Source organism: Amblyomma americanum, chromosome 1 (assembly GCF_052857255.1).
Source record: "Amblyomma americanum isolate KBUSLIRL-KWMA chromosome 1, ASM5285725v1, whole genome shotgun sequence".
In the NCBI taxonomy this organism is placed as follows: Eukaryota; Metazoa; Arthropoda; class Arachnida; order Ixodida; family Ixodidae; genus Amblyomma; species Amblyomma americanum.
The window spans coordinates 454709720-454726786 of record NC_135497.1 but is presented as its reverse complement, the minus strand read 5'-3'; positions in this window follow the sequence as shown (position 1 = coordinate 454726786).

Here is a 17067-nt window from a genome sequence, read left to right as displayed (position 1 = left end):
GGGTCCTATTGTTCGTAATAATCTTGCAACCTCTATTATAATTGCGCTGTTCAGTAATGGTGTTTTTTTTTTCAATAGACGAACACGATTGATACAGTAAAAAGATTGGAGGTGTCGACGAGCGCTTTAAAAACCACATATTTGATTTCTCTCTCGTGGCGGCATGGATACCTCGTTACGTTTCCCAGTATCAATTTCACCAAGTTTCAATGGGCTGTTTTTTTCACTGTTGCGCGCGAAATGAAGAGAAGAGCAAGCAGGAAAGCACAGCAGGCAACGCAAATTCGTTATTTTCTTTCTGGCAATTAGCAGCACTTGCAAAATGAACAGTAACACAATATTTGTGTAAATCAGCTTTGCTAACTCTGAACATTAAGTCACTATTGAGGCAGAGTCGTATTCTTATATTAGTTTCATATGCCAGAACGTTGTTTGTGGGGTACTGTCTCGTGTTGCGTTTTAATTATTTTCTTTGGGCAGTTTGATTAAAATTTTATTTTCTTCAATTATTGCAGCTGCGGGCACAGACTCCTTATCTCGCCTTGTCTGAGGCGGGTCGTCCACGCAGCTGTGCAGATGTTGCCGCCACTGCCAACACAGCTGTCCCCACTGAAGCAACAACAGCTCACACAGCTGGCCTCGTCGCCGCGATGATGTCCCTGGGGCTATTTGGGCGTGCACGGCTGGCTGCTGCTGCATCTTCCAGCTGAGGTGAGGCTTTCGACCAGACAGTGCTCTCAGCGTCCCGTTAGGAAAGGCAGAACGATGTTTCACGTGTTTCGTTCCGAATCTCGCTTATTATCAGGATCAGCGGGCGCTTCCAAATGAAGAATATTGAAAGTCTAATATATATTAGGTGTGAGCTAATAATCGAAATTTCGATGACAAATTTCGATCTTAGTTTTATTTGGATCCGATTCCAACAGTCGGCATTTTACACATTTTGAATACAATCAAGCCCACTTTCAACGGCGGCAGTTATCGCTAATGCTCGCTTATTAGGAAAGAGGGCGGGGCTACCGTCCAAATGCGTATTTGGGGAAGGGCACTGCGTGTCATATACAACGAACAACCGGGGTCGCATCACTCGGTTCTAGAGAACCAGGACTCACCAAGACTAGCCTTCGGAGTCGAAAAACTGCTGTTTCCCACAAGCGCAGCTGCCGAAAAGCGCCCCCCAGCCTCCGACACTCCGGCCTAGGAAGAACGGGGCGATCTAAAAAGCAAAAACTACCGTTTGCACTTAAAGGGGCTGCGAAACACCGCTTGAAGGGGTGCCGGTTACACTTTAGATGGATTCTTTATGTCACACCGATGCTAACTCAAAAAGAATTACGAGAATCTATGGATAGGAACGGGAGTTATTCATTGATGAAATTTGAAAATACAAGCAAACAAAATTCTGCCCTTAACTTGATTTTCGCGCAGCTTCCTATTCTCATCTCACTCTCCCAATCACGACTCTTCGTGCGACCAATCAAAACCGCCTATCTGAGCCTATCTTGGTTGCTTGTTCTCTGTAACTCGTTCATGCCAAGGCTGGCTGCGCCGTTTGCATGGTTACAACGATCATGTGAAAGCCCAGTTGACTCAGCGATGCTTCGTCGTCACGTCGACGGCGGAGAATGAAACACTGATCAATGACGATCCCTTACTTATGAATCCGAACTCGAGCGCGAGATACAGCGAGAGTGTGATAACCTGCGCAAGATATCAGACACATTTAGCATATCCCGTACCATTACTGCTTACCGGCAGCCATCGACCGTCGCTCCTAGCGCGCTGGATGGTCACGGCGATAATAATAATAATAATAATAATAATAATAATAATAATAATAATAATAATAGGTTTTTGGGTAAAGGAAACAGCGCACTATCTGTCTCATATATCTCGTTGGACACCTGAACCGCGCCGTAAGGGAAAGGATAAAGGAGGGAGTGAACGAAGAAAGAGAGAGGTGCCGTAGTGTAGGGCTCCGGAATGATTTCGACCACCTGTGGATCTTTAACGTGCACTGACATCGTACAGCACACGGGCGCCTTAGCGTTTTTCCTCCATAAAAACGCAGCCGCCGGGGTCGGATTCGAACCCGGGAACTCCGGATCAGTAGTCGAGCGCCGTAACCACAGAGCCACCGCGGCGGGGCGGTCATGGCGAGCAAGAAGCGCGCGCTATTAACGGGAACGAGCCGCCCTCTCGCGCCGCCGCCCGCTGATCCTCCACAAGACGGCCTTGCGCACTCCCTGCTAAATGCGAAACGAACGCATCGTTAATTGGGACCGAAACTAACGCTTATACAGTTCAATGGCTCGATCGGATCGAATCCGCGAAGTCGCTCTCAGATACATAGAGAGTAGCCATCAGTGTTGAGTGCTAGGTCCTAGGATCTTTACAGAGAGGCGCAAAGTCCTTCGATGAAAAAAGTAGCCAGAGCATCTGATGGTGGTATACGCTGTACGACCGATGCTAATAGCATCACTTCACTCGTTCTATGCAACCAGCAGACAAAACAACGCACTGAAAATATATGTTGGGGCCCCTTTAAGTTTGCTTACGTGCTATGAATGCGAAAGAGTTGTGCACTTATGCTGTTTCTGTTGGTGCCTTTGTCGTTTGTGAGTTTTTGTAAATTATAGTTCGCTTAAAAGAACGACTTGCTGGGCAAGCTGCTAACTATACATCTTCGGCCACACGCACAAAAAACACACTACACAAGGCTCCTATGTTGTACCTGTTTTGTGCAATATTTTTATTTCCCAAGTGGATCATGTTTTGCACCAGGTTCTGCCAGCTAACAACGTTTTTAAACTGCTCACATATGTGGACGACTTTTTAATTATTTTCACTAAGGACGGAAGTTTGAACTTCGAAGAAAGTATGCCCGATGTTTAATCCTTATTTAAACAACATGGTAATGGCTTACGTTTTTCTTGTGAACTACCTGAAGGCAAAGTTTTACAGTTTCTAGATCTTAGCATTGACATTTCCGAGGAAACAGGCTTGTTGGGCGCACGCTCAGGGTGCAAAAAGGAGCTTCTGTCATATGACTCTCTTGATTCCAATCTAATTAAAAGGGGGAATGCTTCACTTTTCCTCGAATCCGCCCTCATAAAATCATGCTCTTACAAGATTCAACTAAGTTTTCAAAACCAATTGGCCAGGCTGTCTTCAGCTGGGTTCCCTGGTTCGATCGTAACGGCAGTCGATGAAAGCCTGTTACAAAAGAAAAAGAGGAAGGGTGGTCAAACGGGCTAGTAGGTAGCTCATATTTGGAGAAAACAGCGCACCTTTAGACACGGACAGAGGTAGATATAACGACACAGCGCTGTGTCGTTATATCTGCCTCTGTCCGTGTCTAAAGGTGTGTTGTTTTTTTACAAAAAATGAAGAGGAACGCTGTGAGAACTGGGAAAAAGGTCCCTCGAGAACAGGTGGTGCGACCTGTGGTGGTGCCCTATGTGCACAAGGTAGCCCACAACTTGAAGAAGGTCGAGAGCAGGCATGGTGTGCCGCTTGTTTTTTCAGCCCCAGAAAAGCTCGGAAGCCTCTGCTGTCGTATTGAAAGAAACCGAAAAGAAGAGAGAGGGTGTGGCACCAAACATGGGCGATCGTTGATGAAGTGCGCCGAAGGTGTTGTCTAGGAAATTCTCCTCTCGTGCGGCCGCTCCTATATAGGACAAACTGGGCGCTGCGTTAACGAGCGAATCAGGGAACATGAAAGAAACGTAGATCAAGATAAAGAAGGCCCAAATGTGCCTAAGAATATAAGGTCCTGCCCGTCACACTCTCGTGCGCCACATTTTTCTGGTACGCGAATGCTATCAAAGAGCCATGAAATAAATATTTTTCTTCCAAGCTCCAAGAATTCAGACAGTTAAAGTCATTTCAAAATTTTCTTGTTACGAAGTAGAGATAAGAATAATCCCAGTTTTTCGGCTGAATGGTTAAAAATGGTGCTTCAATTTTGTTCCCGCAGTCGACACCAGTTATTTTGACGCTCCAGTTTTAATTATGACCAACATCCCGTGCAGCTCTTCTGCAGCATGGCTGGTTGCTTTGATGTTCGGGTACTAAAGGTGGGAAATATTCGCCTGTTTGAAAAATCGGTCAGTACCTTTGTGCTTTGCAAAGCCCAGCAAATATTCTTGAATATTTACAAGAAAAACTCTAATCTTCAAACATTGATATTTTTCTTAAGATTCTAAGGAGAGAAGGGAGTGTTCTAAGAAGCATTTGGCAAGCACTACGTAATTTTAGCTTTAGTACAGACGTATGTGGTCAGCTGCTCTTGTCTTGGATGTTTCAAATGACGTACGTGCGGTGCTACAGCCGCGAACAGAAACCTATATGCGAGCCAATTCTCCTGCAGTCATTGAATTAACTTTAGAAGGATATGAGGTGGGGTATTATTGTGGTCAACAGTGAAGTGGGGTACTTTCAAGGACCGTTTTTTATGACCATAAATATTGCCCAATTCACTCAGGTTCGGTGGTTATGCCCAGAAATTCGTCAGTCAGTAATCGTCAAGAAACCTGTTCGACAACCTCTCCTTTTCATTCAATCCTCGGATAAATTAAAATGTCCGAAATGAGTTCTAACTTCTTGCTGATTGCCACTGTGCGTTCCGTGTGTACGGTGTGCTCAACTACAAATTTAAAAAATCCTTCGCTGTGGCGGAATTGAAATTGCGAAAATGCATATCACCGCAGCGTAGTCGTATGGAAGAGGCTTTTATATAACTACAGAGACATACAAATAGGATAAATTACAAATTTTTGGCTGATTCATTTACACGGACTATCAGAAAGGCTAACAAGTGTATCCGCTATGAAATCTTGCACGCCTACTGGATTCATTTCCACACATTCTGCAAAGTGCAGTAAGCATAAGTATGGCAATGAGATGTAAGTGAAATATTGGCAACCACTGCCTCCTTAACATGCAAAAAGCAGCGATGATTTTAAAGACTTCGTAAGGCCTCTTATAGCTTAAAGCACTGATCCCCACTTCTTTCACAGGAATAACGCCCAGGGATTAGAAAACAACTTCGGCAGAGGCACGTAAGGCTGCTCACGTGTAGGAATGCGAAAAGAATGACTCTCTCTGAGTGCATTGTTGGCGCGTAGTGTTTTTATATGCATTAATATCATTTTTCCAAAGCTTGTGTGTTTGCTCATTAGTTGCGCACCAGGCCTCAAATGTTCGGAATCCATCGCTGCACAGCGACCAGGTTGGCCGAGTTTGCATGTCGTGGACGCAAGATATAGATGATTGTTTGCGGTTCGCGAACTGAGTTTGTTTCAGGGGATGAGTTCTTCGGCAAAACCCGGAACGCTTTACGAAGAACGTATGCATAAAGATGAAGGTCCATATGTCGTCAATTGGAATCCCTGTCACAAGCTGGCCTGCAACTTGACTAGCACGTGTAAGCTATAAAGAACGAGAATTCGTATGACACTAACCGGAATACTGTACGACATATGGCTGCGTCACAGTGTTGGTACGAATGTCAGCAAAACTGGCGCAAAATGGAAGTCGGCCAGTGGCGACTATATATAGACGAAGGACCCATATAGGATTGGTCTTAAGTTGCGTTGCTCGGCTTGCTGTGTGCGACACGACATACGGCCGCTTGATGACGTCAGCCTTTTTTTTTCTGCCATCGCAGAGATTTTCTCTATCATCTGCCAGTACACACCCACACACACACAAACACAAACGCCGGCGGCTTTTTTCTTGATAAGACTAGTCATTCTTTCGAACGAATATTTGTAATTCTTGTTCCCAGTCTAGCCTTATTTGCAGTGTAGACCCTCCGCTGTATTTCAGGACAGTAAATACTCATAACTTGGCTCAATTTGCCGGTGTCTACGAATCGGCATAAAATCATGTCAAAAAATGGCATAGATGGGGATTCACACGCAAAGTTCATGAAAAAAATAAAAACGTATAACAAGGATGCAGGCTAAAAAAATCAACACAGCCAAAAATAAATGAGGCTACAAATAAAACAGGCAAAATACTAAAAGGCTTAATTGAGGCAAAGATAACAGCCAAGAAATTCAATGGGGCGCTAAAAGCAGGTAAAATGATGACGTAAGTGAGGCAACAATTAACAGGCCAAAAAAAAAAGAGTTGTGAAAAGAGCTGAGATGGGTACCGAAACGTTTAAGGTGGCCTCGAGAACAGTGCAATCATAGTGACCCAGACAGGTATGTGATCTCTTTTTTTAAAAGGGCTACTGAAGGGACGCTAACGCAGCCTGCTTTCAGGTTGTCAATGATGGCTGCTTCAACTATTTCCCGAAAAGCTAAGATGCTTCTCAGCGACGAGGCGGTTTTTATTTTTTTTTTACAACAAAAGCCGCCGTCTGGATGTACTATGCTCAAGGAGCGGGGTTGTGCTGATCTGAGGAGGAAAAGTGCCGACAGTCGAGGGGGGAATAATGAGAGAAAAAAAAAACAGATGCACGAAAGATAAAAGAGAAGAAACTCAAAGACAAGATGCAGACAGACACAAAGACGACGTAAGCCGCAAAACGCAACTTGCTCTAACCAGTTGGTAAATATTGGACTTCAAAAAAGTTATTTATTCGTACATTCTTAGCGCACCCATTCTCCTACGTCCAACGTGCGCGAAATCCGCGGCAAGAACTCGTTATACAGCTCCATCGACACCGGAGCACCACTCACGGCGGCCCCAACGCGTCGCATCGAGACTGAACTGCCGCCGCATTCTTCTCGGGACGCAGGGATTCAACGCAGCGGCCGAGCGAACGGTCCCCTCCCTCATCGGCGGCGGCCGCAGGAGCAAAACCGGAAACTGCGTCGCCGCGAGCACTCTCGAAGGCGTGGCGTGTACACAGCCGACCTCACTTGGGGAGGGATAACATCGCTCGTGTGAATACCCCTTTAGCATGGAAATTTTTGAAGCCTACAACATTACAAAAAAAAAATGACAGTCGCATAAGCACCACTTCCGTATCCTTATCCAAGAAGGAATTCAACCATCTAGATGTTAACTTGTTCCAAGCGCGCCCTCATGCCAGTGTCACGTGATGGTGTCTGCTGCCTATCAGGTGCGATTACGAATCTTGTATATATGTGGTTTTCTTTGAAGTAAACCTCAGTTGAAGTAGCGCGTCGTGTCTTGTGCATTCTTCTTTTCGTCCCTCGTCGATTTGCGCGGTTGCAATATGCACTGCCCTCATACAAGACGTGACCGACCAGTGACTCACGCCACATATAACGCGCTTATTGCAAAAGGCAAATCGTACAGGCGTCGGCTTAGAGATTCGCTTACAAGCGCTTTGCCTGCCCCCTTTCCTCCCCGTCACCTGCAAAGTGTCCTACAGACAACTTCTAGTCTAGGGAAGAGCTGCGTTTTAAAGAAAGTCTGCGATGTCGTATTAACCTAACTGCACGCACTGTTACACTGTACAGGCGCCGTCCGAAATTGGCAACTCCGTCAGATTCAAGTAAAAGTTTTCTCGCCGTGGGAGCAGCTACTCAAAATTGGCGAAGCTGTCTCCGTGAGCAGTCATCGGTCGATGATCAGACAAACGCAACTCACCCATTATTTCAGTTTTGCCTTTTAAGTGTGACTCGCCTGGTCTGTGGATGGTGAGTAAACGTTTTTTTAGCGCTGAAAAATGGGGCTAGTTGTTACGGGCCCATTTCGTTTCTTTTTTCTTTACCGCCTAATGGTGGCGGTGGCGTTCGAAGATTGCCAACGGTTACACAGGTGTCTGGTGTTTTGAAAAAAAAAAGCGCTGCCAATGATTCGCCAAGGTGCAGTCTCTACACCCGTGTTTCATGGAATCTGAGCTGCTAATGCAAAACGGAGAGTTGAGAGAGTTTGTACGTACACACTTGAAGAACAGAAACAGCGCAGCAACAGGGCCAAGAAAGAAGACTGGACAGGTTGCAAGGCGCGTTTCTTTCTAAGCGCTTCATGGCGTAACAAAATTAAAAAAAAACTGCACACTTAAAAATTGAGCCTTACTATTGCTCAAGGTATATTCATAGTCTGCTGCGCTCTCTCATCACAGCATAAACACCAACACTTGGCCTGGCGTACTAACAGCGCATTCTAGTAGGCGAAGCCACGACCCGCAGTGTGCACACTATGATTAAAATGTATGCAAAGGAGGCAAAAGTAACACACCTACCCTCCAAGCTTTTTTTATTATTATTCAAGAAGTGGGCCATGAGGCATAAGTTGATAAAGGGGGAAGGAAAGCAGGAGAGAGAAAGTTAAAAAAGGGAAGACCCGTTTCATGACATATTCGACGAGGTTGCCGATGAAGTGACTGTTCACAGTCGACCTTACATAGTCACATTCGCGGTTACATCGCAGGCCCGCCTCCCTGAGGAGCCGCCGCTGCGAACGTCAGCAAGTGCCGCACATCACAAAAGTCCGGAGCAGCGCCACAGTGAGGGCACCTCTCAGTTTCCAAAAGATCTTTTGCACGCCACCGACAACAGATGGTGTCAGCCTCCCCAGCCCGAATCCGGCGCACGGATACCTCCTCCTGCCGTGCTAGCACTATCTCCCCTCCAAGTTCCTACCCGTGTCACTCTACGTAGGGGCGCCACCTGAAAAAGAACGTCTGGTGTTGAAACGGACCCAATGGGCCGGTCTCAATGCCAGAATTGTTTTGTCAACTGGCGCCCCCATGCAGAGTGGCACGGGCAAGAACCTGGAGGGGAGGGGTCTGTTACTTTTGCCCCCGATGATACCTATATCAAGCAGGCTCGAAACTTTAATCAGAGGAGACAGGACCGGTGCTCACGGGCCAGGTATGCTTGAAGCACTTGCACTGACCAAGGGTCTTAGAGACGGGAAAATGACCTCTTATTCGCCTTGCCTCTCTTATTTATTACCCTCGCCAATAAATCTTGAGCCCTCCCTTACATTCACCCTCAATTCTTAAAATGTGGTGGTCCTTCCTCCCCGCACATTGTCGGCACTCCCTCACATCAGCAGTTTCAACATTTCAATTTTGTCCTATTGTCGTCATTGTCGATGTTACTGAGTTTCACCGGCGCAAGCTATTATTCATTGCGTCCGAATTCAAGGTGTATTGAGCCGCTTTGTTCTTTTAAGCTTCGCACTCCAAAGTTACATGTCAGCGAGATTTATGGCAGCATGAAATAAGAGGGACTTCACATATACTGTAGCCGGTCACTGGCAAATTCGGGCAAGTCTGGTACTCATCCTCGCAGCGATTAAAATGAATTGCGCTGGAGAACGATAAATGATAATAAATGGTTTTCGAGGAAAGGAAATGGCGCTCTGTCTCACTTCTTGGTGGACACCTGAACAGTGCCGTGAGAGAAGGGGTGCCGTAGTGGAGGGCTCCGGAATAATTTTTTCTTTTTTTTATTCGAGAAATGTGCCATGCTGAGGAATAATTTGCAACCACTTAACTGAGATCGCACGGGACACGGGCGCCATTTGCGTTTCGCCTCCATCGAAACGCGGTCGCCACGGCCGGGCCCAGGCCACTGAGCCGCCGCGCTGGGTCAGTGGCTAGAGCGTTCGGACACCGTGGCATACAAGGTCATTCTCTACTTTACATTCATAGGTCGCGGGGAAAGCTCATACCAATCCTGGCGCAGAGGTTAAGCGATGCGCACTGCCCTGGCAGGTGGCAATTTAAACACAACCACCGGTACGGCTTGCGAGACTCACGTTGCTCTTCCCGAGCAACCTGTCGCGAACTGTAGTTGCTTCTTGGGCTTGTTGGTATTCTTTATTGAAGCTCATATTTTTTCTGCCCAACGGCACACAGCCAAACAAAGGAAGAAAGAAGAGAAGGACGAACGCAGCGCTGACTGACAACTGTTTATTCAGAGACGCACAAACAGCCTAAATACTCTCAGACCAGAGCAGGAGCACACCGTGAAAGGGGAAAGTAAAAATAGGAAAAAAGAATCTCATCACATCTTTATCGCAAAACTTCAAAAGGAACGCCTTTTCTGAATAATACAAAATGACCGAAGTATCGCTGACACATTCTGACCCAGCTCTTTGAATATAGTATGCCTCCAACGTTTCACGGGATGTTTTTAACTTGCTTCTGCTCACAACCCTCCCTCCCGAAAACATCGGTGTGCACTCCTTGCAAGTTGCGCAGCGTTCGACACGATTAGCACCTTCCCTATTCCTTAGGTCTCTTGTGTGCTCCCTGAGCCGGTGGTTGACGCAGCGCCCCGTTTCCCCGATGTAGGACCTGCCACACGTCAAGGTGATTTCGTACACAACGCCTGTGGCGCAGTCCGCAAAACAGTTACTGTGCCTCTTTCTACAGCCAGGTTTTTGGTTTCACCAGGCGTTGTGTATGAAATGACCGAATTCGGTCATTTTGTATAATGCGGAAAAGGCGTTCCTTTCAAAGTTTTTGCGATAAGATGTGATGTGATTCTTTTTCCCTATTTTTCTTTACTTTCCGCTTTCATAGTGTGAGCCTGCGCTGGTATGAGTGTATTTAGGCTGTGTGTGAGTCTCAGAATAAACAGTCGTCAGTCAGCGCTGTGTTCGTACTTCTCTTTGTTCTTCCTTTCTTTGGCTGTGTGCCGTTGCGCAGAAGAAATGTGAGTCTGTCGCGAGCAGTCATCGATTTAACAACCAGCTTGCCAGGGGCGGAGTTTGGTCAGAAGCCGTTGGGCACGTTGCCACATGCCACAATGGCCAGATTTTGGTGACGTCACCTATGCAATGTCATCTAGGTGGCAGGTGGGCCCCTGCTTTTTCGCTCACATCGCCGACGCCGGGATTTTTACAGAACGGGAGTCCTAACGCTATCTCGTTAAAACTCTGGGAACGCTTAAATTACTTTTAGAGTGGAATCATACAGCAACAATTTACACATTTCTCGCAGCCTTTTTAGCAACTCCTGTAAGTGTTTGCGTTTTTTTTTCGCATTTTTTGATCCACCAATCGCAACATTTGCATGATTAAGAGATGCAACCAGACCAAGCCCAAACCGCTACTAAATGCAATATTCGGACTGCTAGTTGCAGAAGCAGATGCCATTATACTGTGGCAGCACCGACATTTGCGTATGTAACAGTCTTTTCAGGTTTTTGATTTCGATTCTCTATGCTGCTGTCTAGCCAGTAGGTTACTTACAACCCGGTGGGCAATTTCTCAGGACGTCACAAGGTCATGCGACCTCTCTCGACTATGAATCAATTCAATTGCCCCCTGCCACAGTGAACAGGTTGCTTAAAATCCGGTGGTCAGTTTGGCATCTGCCACATTGGGCAGGTTGTGACATCACAAGGTCAAGTAGCACCTCTACCAATCAGCGATTTTCGTCTCGGACATCGGCGGTAGTTTAGCGTGACGATTACTCTGATATTTTCGTACCAAAAACAACAAAAGCGCGGGGTGAAATCTTTCACCAGGTAGCGTGTCTCCTTAAAGGCTTGCCGCGAGAAAATGCAGCCCTCAAGAAAGGTGGGGAAGCTGGGAGTGAAAAAATAAAGAAAGAGGTGTCGTAATGGAGGGCACCCACCGAGATGTGATACAATTACTGCGCGATTTCCTTTCCTCAAAAACCAATTTTCAATCTTTCATTTTTTAAACACGAAAGGCGAGGAGGGCGGACAACGAGCACAATGGAGCGAGACCGAGAACGAACTCACCCCAACCGCAGCGATTCAATGGTTAGGGCCCTCGTAGAATGAGCCGGGGTACCCGGGTTCGAACCCGGCCGTGGCGGCCACGTTTCGATGGAGGCGAAACGGTAAGGCGCCCGTGTGCTCTGCGATATCAGTGCACGTTAAAGATCCCCAGGTGGTCGAAATCATTTCGGAGGCCTCCACTCGGGAACCTCTTTCTTCCTTTCTTCTCCCAGTCCCTCCTTTACCCGTTTCCTTACGGAGCGGTTCAGGTTTCCGCCGATATGTGTGACAGATACTGCGCCATTTCCTATCCCCAAAAACTAATTTTCGAAACTAGTTATCAATTTTTTCCCCATGCAGCACAGCGGAGGAAGGAGAAAGACAGGCGTATACAGTGGTTAAACCATTTTTGTTGCAATCCGATCCACCAAGAGGAGGGATCGGGGGAGGTGGAAAAAATATTTGTAAAAAAAATGCAACAATAACATGGGGGGAGGGGAAGAGCAGCAAAGAAAAACCGCAACTAGAGAAAAGGAGAGAACAATCCCCCATACTCACAACAACAAAATTGGTGGGAACACATAAGCTCGGCCTTAAGAGTATGACGCCATAGCGTTTCAAAGAGAGAGAGAGAAACTTTAATTGCATAGAATGGTTGGGTGGCCCTCGTTAGTCGAAATTACTCCGGAGGCTTCTACTACTGCACCTTCTCTCTTCTCTCAATTCCTCCTTTATCCCTTCCGTTAATAGGTTTTTCTGGTGTCCACCGAGATGTGTGACAATTACTCCGCCACTTCCTTACCTCAAAAACCAAACCCGACCGCGGCGGCTGCGTTTTTATGGAGGCATAACGCTAAGGCGCCCGAGTGCTGTGCGATGTCAATGCACGTTAAAAATCTCCAGGTGGTCGAAATTATTCCGGAGTCCTCCACGACGGCACCTGTTTCTTCCTTTCTTCTTTCACTCCCTCATTTATCCCTTCCCTTACGGCGCGGTTCAGGTGTCCAACAATATATGCGACAGATACTGCGCCATCTCCTTTCCCCAAAAACTAATTACATTATTAATGTTTGTTTACTAAAGGAAATGACGCAGTAATTCTTTTAGCTCTCGGTGGACACCCAAAGCGTGCCGTAAGGGAAGGGATAAAGGAGGGAGTGAAAGAATAGAGAGAAAAAGGTACCGTAGTGCAGTTCTCCGCAATAATTTCGAACACCTGGGGATCTTCGAGACAGATACTGCGCCATCTTCTTTCTCCAAAAACTAATTACATTATTAATGTTTGCTTACGAAAGGAAATGACGCAGTAACTCTTTTAGCTCTCGGTGGCCACCCGAAGCGTTCCCTAAGGGAAGGAATAAAGGAGGGAGTGAAAGAATAGAGAGAAAAAGGTACCGTAGTGGAGTTCTCCGCAATAATTACGACCACCTGGGGATCTTCAACGTGCACTGACATCCTTAAGCGCCGCGAATTTTCCGCCCCCCGGAGCTTAAGCGCCGCAAAATTGCCAGCACACGGGTGCCTTTAGCGTTTCGCCTTTATCGAAACGCGGCCACCGCGGCCGAGTTCGAACCCGGGAATTGCAGCTGAGTAGCCGGGCGCTCTAACAACTGAGCCACCGCGGGATTTTTGTACAGGGCTATGAATTATTCAGTGTGTTTTGGGCGTTTAAATGTTTCTTGTCTGTATAAGACGAGTTTTTAAGTGATTTGTTTTCTAGCCCATGTAGAGTGTAGTATCGTAGATAACGAAACGTATTTCGGTTCACTGCAGAAGAGGCACTACTGTGTTTCGTTGTGGCGCGAAGGGTCGCGTATGGGGCCCCTCTAGTTCTCGAAAGACGTGGGAGAGGCTGTTGCTGCGGGGGTTGAAACGCTGTCTTTTCCTCCATGTCCTCTTTCTTTCCGCTGGACTTGCTCTCCCTCGCCAAGCTGTGTGTACGAATCCTTCTAACCAGGCCTTGTGAAGGGGGAGTAGTAAAAAAAGGCATGTACAGCGGTCGCCGTAAGCGATGCTTGTTAGCAGGGCTTCGGAATGTGCGTCCGTGTTCACGCTTCTCGTGATCCTCCTCTCCCCAGACCACTTAGCGAAATCGGGCGCCCACTTGCTGAGGTGAGGGGAATTGCTTCTTTGAAAATAATTTTTTTGTTCAGTAGCTTTATTCCCTGTCATGAGCCTTGCAGTCGACGAGATCCGCGGCCTTTGCATGCTTATGCTTTCGCTTGGGACGCCTGTCGCCGCTTCTCCGTGCGTTGAGTGCGTGTGCCCGAGCCGCAGACTCAGTGGCATGCGCAAGAGGACTTCGCCACATCAGCGGGACTCCCGCAGCAACCTACGCCGGGGCTGTATGCGTCGCTGCCTGGAGAGCTTCGCAACCGCTGTTCGACCACATGAGCTGAGCTGGCTATCAGGACCGACTCCCAGTCCCAATGAGGATAACGTGGCCCAGGCGTCTAGTTCCATCGAACTTTCTCTGGTGCCCCCTTTCGCGCGATCGGAACCGGTGTGGGGCCGCTGAAGCATGCAGGCAACTTTGCACAGGTGCAAGATTGAAACGTTGCGTATTTGTACAGCGCATAGCTCCTAGTGACCCTTCTTGAAATTTTTTACTTTGAAAATGCTTTCGTTCACTTCTCACGTCATCTTCGAGCCTTTTCGAGTACCACAAGCCCTTAAACACGCTTACATGAAATTACTGAGGATTTTACAGTTTGATAACACTTACTTTGCGACACTGTATATTGTCGCACGTTTAGTATTTTCTAACTGTAATGTCCTTTGTAATGTCCTGTAAGTGTGTTTAAAGATAGAGTCGCTTTCGTAGTGTTTCTTAACTCTAACGTTCTCGGTAATGTCGTGTAAGTGTGTTTAAAGGCTGGAGCTACAGCAAAATGTTGGAAGCTCATTGATGCATGCCAGCGCAAGCCGTTGTGTGAGCACTGTGTTTGTTTAAAGCGCCATCGCTCTGCTTTCAGTGACGGAGGATTTAAGAAGAGGGGTATGTGGGGACTAGTGCTTCTTGAGCTTTCCGAGTGCGCGCCCCCGGTTGCCGTTCCGCTCGTTAGAGTGAAAACCCCCCGTGAGGTGTCCGAGAGCGGAATTCAAGCAGCACCGTTCCTTGTCCACCCGCCGCGGTGGCTCAGTGGTTAGGGCGCTCGGCTACTGATAATAATAATAATAATAATAATAATAATAATAATAATAATTGGTTTTGGGGGGAAAGGAAATGGCGCAGTATCTGTCTCATATAACGTTGGACACCTGAACCGCGCCGTCAAGGAAGGGATAAAAGAGGGAGTGAAAGAAGAAAGGAAGAAGAGGTGCCGTATTGGAGGGCTCCGGAATAATTTCGACCACCTGGAGATCTTTAACGTGCACTGACATCGCACAGCACACGGGCGCCTTAGCGTTTTTCCTCCATAAAAACGCAGCCGCCGCGGTCGGGTTAGAACCCGGGAACTGGCTACTGATCCGGAGTTCCCGGTTTCGAATCCGACCGAGGCGGCAGCGTTTTTATGAAGGCGAAACGCTAAGGAGCCCATGTACTGTGCAGTGTCAGTGCACGTTAAAGGTCCTCTGGTGGTCGAAATAATTCCGAAGTCCTCCACTACGGCACTTCTCTGTTCCTTTCTTCTTTCACTCCTCTTATCCCTTCCCTTAGAGCGCGGTTCAGGTGTCTGGCGAGATGTGAGACAGATAATGCGTCATTTCCTTCCCCAAAAGCAATTATTATTATTATCATTATGCTTGTCCTCCATTACAAGGGAATGTCTTAAGGTATTTAGAGAACCGCCGTAAATGACCCTCCCGTCCCTTCTCCCACTTCAACCTCGCGTCCCCATTGGGTCACTCGGAGTGACAGTTGGGGCCGTTGTTTCGGCGAGAGGCCCCGAGCCGGAAACAAACGGAGAGACCACCATCGACTCGGGCAAAATAAAGGTGCGTAGAGTTCGCCTTCCGGGTGCCCAGTCTTTTGCCGGGGACCAAGAACGCGTGTGGTTTAAAGGGAAGCTGAACCACTTTTCGAAAAAAAATGAGTTCCCTGCGGCATCTTGCAGCTTTTAGTCCAATCCAAAACTGGTTTATATACAGGCTTCAAGCATTACACAGAACTCCCGAAATAGAGAAGGCAAACGGCACTGGCAGAAGCTGACGTTGATCTGTCGTTCACCAAAGCGTGGGTCGAAGCGGAGAAGCACAGCTGGACGGCCGGTAAACTCTCCGTGAATGGCGTCACTTCCTCCATTTATTCCTTTTTGCCGTCCCCCCACCAGGAGCTTCCGGAAGCGACGAGGGTGTGTCGGCAGCTGGGTTTTAAGAAGCGTTTGCAGCTCTTTTTGAGGACAGAATCGAAAAAAACGTTTACTCGCGATTTTGAAGGCCCCTTCTTCGCAACCACAGCGTTTCATGCGATTTGGAAACCGTTTCAGCTTCATTTAATAAATAAAAGCAAGGTAGTCGATATAAGCAAGCTTAACATCGAGAATTGAGCGTGATCTTAAGAACGGAGGTAACCTAAAGGAAGTGAAGAGGAAACTAGGCAGATGTAAAACCAGATTTTTCCTCTTCAGACCCCTTGTCCCTCTACATTGACATTGGTTCTCAGATGCTGACGAGAAACTCAGTATATGTAGAACACAGACCTAGTGTCCCCCTCGGAGGACAAACGTTGTGGCGCCATCTGTGAAGAGCGCAGAGAGATATCTCCCTCCGTAAAGAAGACATCGTGGCGGGAATATGCACGAGAACGTTTTAAATGCGACGAAGAGATAAGATGCATTTAACCATTGAAAACTGTTTTGATGTGAATTGTATTCAATATGTCTTGAATTGCTATGGCTTAAAGAACGTTTTCATGCAATTCATTGGGTAAAAGGTTAGTTTTCTGCACCCTGCGGTATAATAAAAGAAATGTGCCTGCACGGGGACATTGGTTCCCAGTCCTGCCAGTTCTTGATTGGTTCCTGGTGATAAAACGTTTTTGCTCAACGTACGCAGCTTAGAAATTAAAACGCTTTTGTTGTCTGTTTAGGCCCTGCCTATTAGTAAGGCCGATAAGATTTTGAGGTCAATTTGTGACCGTGATAACTCCGATATATCTGGCTCTGAAAGTGAAGAAGAGGATAATCATGAATACGACTGTAATACTGAGTAGTACACTGATGCATATTTTGGCAGTGACAGTGAAGAACCAACCCCTTAAACTTTACAGCGACGTGTTTTGTGGAGAGCAGCGAGTTAAGCTCCAGAGAATGATGACGCGGATCTAGAAATCTAGATATACAGCTGTTTTATAAATTATGAATAATAAACATTTGGTTCCTTCAAGTTCTGAGTGGCGTTACATTCTGAGTGCGTTTGAGAATGTCTGCAAGAGTATGGGAATATCCTGAACTATCTTAGGAACACACAGATAGGAACCCAAGTGTCC